The sequence below is a fragment of the Pinus tabuliformis genome, chromosome 4_2 (genome assembly GCF_031772625.1).
Source record: "Pinus tabuliformis cultivar Carrire ecotype Pingquan chromosome 4_2, CPIR1, whole genome shotgun sequence".
Lineage (NCBI taxonomy): Eukaryota > Viridiplantae > Streptophyta > Pinopsida > Pinales > Pinaceae > Pinus > Pinus tabuliformis.
In genome coordinates this window covers 1,036,714,975-1,036,720,896 of record NC_142304.1, presented here as the reverse complement: position 1 = coordinate 1,036,720,896, position 5,922 = coordinate 1,036,714,975, and positions in this window count along the sequence as shown.

Genomic DNA, 5,922 nt, shown 5'->3' with positions numbered 1-5,922 from the left:
AACCCCACTATGCATGGGATGGATGATGTAATGTTTCTTGTTTTTGACATGTATAAACAATTGATATATCCCCACTTGGTTGGGTGGATGAGTCAAATTTGGTATATCCCCACTTGGTTGGGATATGGATGTATGTATGAGTCATTGGTGATAGGAAGGTCATTTGTGATGTATGTATAGAGTCATGTTCTTCTTTTAGAACATCTTTTTGCAGACCTTGCTTGTGCTTAGGGGGAGCATGGACTCGATCATAGGAGCTCAATCAACACACTTCAACATATCAGAGAATTTCAGCATGTACTCAGGGGGAGCATGACCCTTTGCCCTTGATGACAAAGGGGGAGAGTGACTTGGTGTTACCATCAAGTCAAAAGGGGGAGATTGTTGGCATTATGACACAGGTGTTGTCCTTGATGGAAACTCACTCAGATGATAGATCATAGTACAACAGGTTAACAGATAGAGTTACATATTAGACTTCACAGAATGAAGAAAGAGAGGTATACGCAGGTTCACCATTGTCCAAGCTGCGTATACACGTGGGTTCACTGTATACAAGTCGTGTATACGTACACACGCACTTTCACAAAAGGAAAAGTGCGTATACCTTGGAAAACTAAGTTTTTGGTTCGAAGTATTTGGTCCATGGTATTGGTCCAAGGTATCGGGTCCGAGGTATTGACCTTAGGTATTTGGTCCAAGGTATTGGTCCTAAGTGGTTTTGGTCCATGGTATTGAAAAGGCCTAAATATATAAAAGGAGGAGAAGATCATTAGGCCAAAGTGTGCAAGTATCGAATATCTGATGACGTGTGAGATATAATATATAGGTTATTGGCTTATGGTGTTGTGCTTGATCTGAACCAAGGATGAACCTTAGCGCTTGATGAAGGATAAGATCTAATGATGTATTAAGATCTTAAGGCTTGAAGTGAATTATATTTATGTGGTTTGATCATGTATCTGAATAACTGGCGCATGTTGTAGTTTATAAATATGATGATCTGGGTATGACTAAAGTCTAGAATAGTTGTAATGTTTAAATCATCATTTACAGATCTATACATAGGTTCACTTTAGAAAAGGAGCGTATACACGCTGGTTCTGCATATCAAAGCAGTGTATACATCATAAATTTGATTTGCAGATCTGTACGCAGGTTCGCTTTGAGGAAAGCGCGTATGCACGCAGGTTCGACACATGGAAGTAGCGTATACCTTATAAAATATGTTTTAGTTGCTTCTGTTTGCTGTTGCAGTGTTCTGGGTTTTGGCTTGGGTTCTAGTTACTGTATTCTGGTGACAGCATTTTGAATGATCATATTGATGGGTTGTCAAAGTGATTGATCGATTCGGTTGTGGTTGGTTCAAAAGGAGATTGGTTGATGCAGATATATTTGATGATTGAATGATGTTGTTGATGGATCCAGTCTAAAAATTTATGAAACGTGGTCCCTGGTAGAAAATAGAAGGTTGTGGCCTTCTATAGGCCAGCACCTACGTACTAGTAAACATATCAGCTAGTACAAGAGCTAGGGGGTTGGAGCTCCCTTCTAGTAGAAGTTGGAGAACGAGAGAAGGTTGTAGCCTTCTACAAGTAGAAGCCTGCGTCTACAAAAATTGTAAACATAATTTTCTTATTATTAAAAGAAGACATAGACGATTGTAGCAGGTGGTTTTCACCCACATTGGGTTTCCACCTTATATCTTGGTGTTTATGTGCGTTGATTATGTCTGATGCTTTATTCTATTTTTATTGCACTGTCTAATGAATTCCTGATATACTGATTGAAGTTCACTACATGATAATTTGGGTAGATCAAAAGATCTCTGCATATACGTTGGTTTCATTAAGTATAGTTGCATATACACGCTAGTTCACTGAGCTGAAGTAGCATATACAAATCAGTTTTGAAAATTAAATTATTGATCTGATAATACTGATTCACCCCCCCTCTCAGTATTATTTCCAACAATGGAAATCAATCTATCAGTCGATAATGAAAATAAACTTGAGGATTGACTTGCAACATACCTGTGTGATCGATCGTGAAGGTTGCGTAATTTCCACTGGGAGGTCGGGAGATTGACTACCAAAACTCCGCAAGGCATAGCCTGTGATGTCAAGAGGTTGACTGACTACTGGAATTGTGCAATGCACAGTCCAGCCTGGATTTCTGAGGACTGAAACTGCACAATGCGCAATTTCAGTCAGCAGTGACATGCAACCAGCAAACTGCATTTTGCAGTTTCTGGGGCCAACAGGATGCTGCCTCCAAGAATTACACAATGCAAGCTTGGAAGTCAGTGCTGGGCCAGACTTGCGCAATTTCTGGAGGGAAGGAAGAACCTTCACTTTCGGAAGTGCGCAGTGCGAGTTGGGCAAGGCAAGGTTCGGGCCAAGGCAGCTCAGACCAGCCGACGAGTGACTGAAAACATGAGAAGCCTAAATGCATGATGAGATGAGTGCAAACAAGAGTGAATGATCATACATGAAAACAATAAGTGAAGGATTCAGAAAACGGGAAAACATGCATGTGTGTGAAGCGAGTCGCTGCAACGACGACCGTCCATGCAAAAACAGTGTCATGCATGTGACAGCAGTGAGATGCGAATGAAAATTAAAATGGTGCTTCTATAAGCTAACATACATTAAAATGACAACAAGCGCTCACTGAAATCAAGAAGACAATAGTCGCACAAAGCGAAACACAAAAAGCAACAGAAACACGGCACGAGACATGAAAAGCGGGCTTACCCCGAAACAATCGAGCTGAATCTGCTGACGACTCCTAGATGCAATGTGGGATGTCAGAGTTGCAAGGTCGATGTGAGGAATGAGTTCTGAAACATCCGGTTGATGAGTTTTGATAAAATCAAGGTTGTGATGCGCATGCCAAAAATATAGGAAGACCGACACTTGGTGGGAGGTTTATGAAATGATCCTTGCATGTAACCTCTGGCTGCTAAAAATAGATCCCTAAATCAAGGGATTTTTTTGCATGCTGCCTTGGGAGAAGCAGTCCATGCATGCAAATCAATTTTGCTCGGTCCCGGAGGGAACCGGTCAACTCAATGGCACATGCAACAACCTTCTCAGCTAAGGGGAAAACTTGTGCATTTCTAGGAGGGAACTGGGTTGGCTGCCCAGAAGGATTGCACAATTTCTGGTTTGAGCAACTGACTGCTTCCCATAATTGCACAATTTCTAAGTTGATCAGTCCTGCTGGGAGAAATTGCGCAATTTTTCTAGTGAAGGGTGACAAGCATATTTGCGCAATTTTGGAGGCCAGTAGGCTACCAAACAGGATTGCGCAATTTTTGGAGAGAAGGCTGGTTCCCTTCCAGAATTGCGCAATTTCTTGAGGGAGATGCTAAGCCTACAGCTAGACCAAGTCTAGAGAAACATCTTGTGAGGGGGATGCAACAAGTTATCATGCACAGGCTGGAGTCTGCTAGAAAATCACTAAAGCTTGTGTACTTAACAAGGCAAGACATGCTGCTGAGGAAGGTTGGTAGGGAGGCTCTAAAATGAAGCTAAGGAAAAATTTTGGAGGGTGGTTGTAGCCACTACAACACCACACTATCCAGTTTATTCCTTCAACAAGTAAACTGAATCTCCCAAGCAATTAACCTCCCTCATCCCTTGGAATATGTGTCCCTTACTCAACCCATTTTAATTTTCAAAATTCCAAATACCCATGATAATTAGATGGAAAGATCGGTCCAATTACAAGCTGGGTTGTTACAAGAACATAAAACAAAAGATTTACATGGAAACCCTTTTGAGAGAAAACCACAAAACTTATTTTTATAATTCTTTGTAGGCTCCAACCTACTATTACAAATATTTTTAGGCACGACCCTACTGGAGATACCAATCCCAACTGCTGCAAATATTCATAGGAACCAACCTATTAGAGACACCAATCCCAACATTGCAAATATTCAGAGGCACCAACCTACTGGATACACCAATCCTCGGTTCTACAAATATTCATAGGCACCAACCTACTTCACTTAGTCTGTTTGCTACTTCAACTTCACCAAGTCTGCTAGCTACTTCTGCCTTCGCTAGGTCTGCTTCTCCCAAACTTTGTTGCTTTTGGCCTCTTCACAAGAGTGAATTTGTAAAGCATGTCATATATCCAATTTTGCAAATATAATTCCAAAATTTTCACCGAAGGCATTTTTGTATGTCTCATCAAATCTCTAAAAAAATCATAGTATAAAAAGTCATAGAAAAAGTTACAACAAAAATTCCATGTTGACCTATTTGAAACTGATTTCATGATCGTTCAAAAACCATAACTTCCGCAAGGCATGTCTCTGAAGTATAGTGAACCAAAGTTTTAAATATTTATTATACACCTAGATATCTCACCTCTATCTCCTCAAGATTTCATAGTTTGAAACATCTCAAAAAATAAGTTGTAGTGAAAATTCCAAATTGACTTTTTGGAAGTTGATTTTAGGACTATTCAAAAACCATAACTTCTATAGGGCACCAAAGTATGAATTTTTTACCATAGGTACCTAGAGATCTCAGCTTTGTCTCCTTAATATTTCACAACCTATAACATCTTAGAAAATAATTTATAGTGAAGATGCCAAACTAACCTATCTAAAGCAAATTTCGGGAGCATCCAGAAACCCTAACTTCCATAGGACATGTTTATGGAATTATAACAAGCCAAAGTATGGACTTTTTATTGCAATTACTTAGATATCTAGTCTTTGTCTCCTTAATATTTCACTGTCTGAAACATCTGTGAAAATAAGTTATAGTGAAAATGACAAATTGGCCTGTTTAAAGCAGCTTTTAGGAGCATTTAGGAACCCTAAGATTCCCTAGAGTGTATCTCTGAAATTATAGAGAACCAATTTCTATTTTTTTACCACATGTACACAAAAATCTCACCTCTATCTCTAAAAATCATGGTTTGAAACATCTCAGAAGAAAAGTTATAACACAAATTCCAAGATGACTTGTTTACTCCACAAATCACATATTTGCTCCACCTTTAAAACCCCAAGAGTATTCCCCAACTTCTTTTACACACTTCATATCTCTTCTTGCTTGGAAGGTCTTCAAATGCACTCATTTTTTCTTTATTTATAGTGTTTATGTGTTCACTTATGGGGCCGACTTGTAAACTAGATGGGATGACCCAATATAATCTTTCATATCTCCTTAGTCCTATGGAGTTAGAGGGAGTGCCATATTTTATTGGAAAGGTATCAGAATAAGATTTTCAACCATATATCCTCTGCTCCCATTTTAGCTTATAGGTATTTAGAGTACACAGACCTTCAAATATAGGGTATCCAAACTAGGCATACAAAAACCAAGTATCCAAACAATATTTCCAACAATCTACATCTTGCAATCTTTATCTTGGACATACATAATCTCCCCCTGTCTTTGACATCAATGACATAAATATTTCCAACAATACCACTAAGGCATACCATCTTTATGATGAGGTAAACAATAAGTTCACTCTATCAAGAGATGTGATTTTTCTTATCCACCAAGAATGAAAAAACTATTTAGCAACAACCTGATCAACTAGATAGATTCACTCATGTAAATACATCATGAGTTTGATGATGAGATTCTACATATTGAAGGGGGATCCCTACTTTGGATCAGTTTTTAAAATATCCTTTTGCAACACCACCTCCTCCTCTTGAACAAGTTCCAACCACTTCAATAAAATGAGAAGTTTAGTTGGATGATGATCGAGAGGATTGAAAGGTTGAGTATTGATGAAAATGTGACACCCTCTCAATCAGAGGAGCAACCTAAACCATCTCACAAATATACAAAGTGGCTCATCAAGACACTTGAAAGTGTTCATCCTAATGAGGATGGAATGATAGGAACGAAAATTTCTGCAAGACAATATGATGGAGGTGAT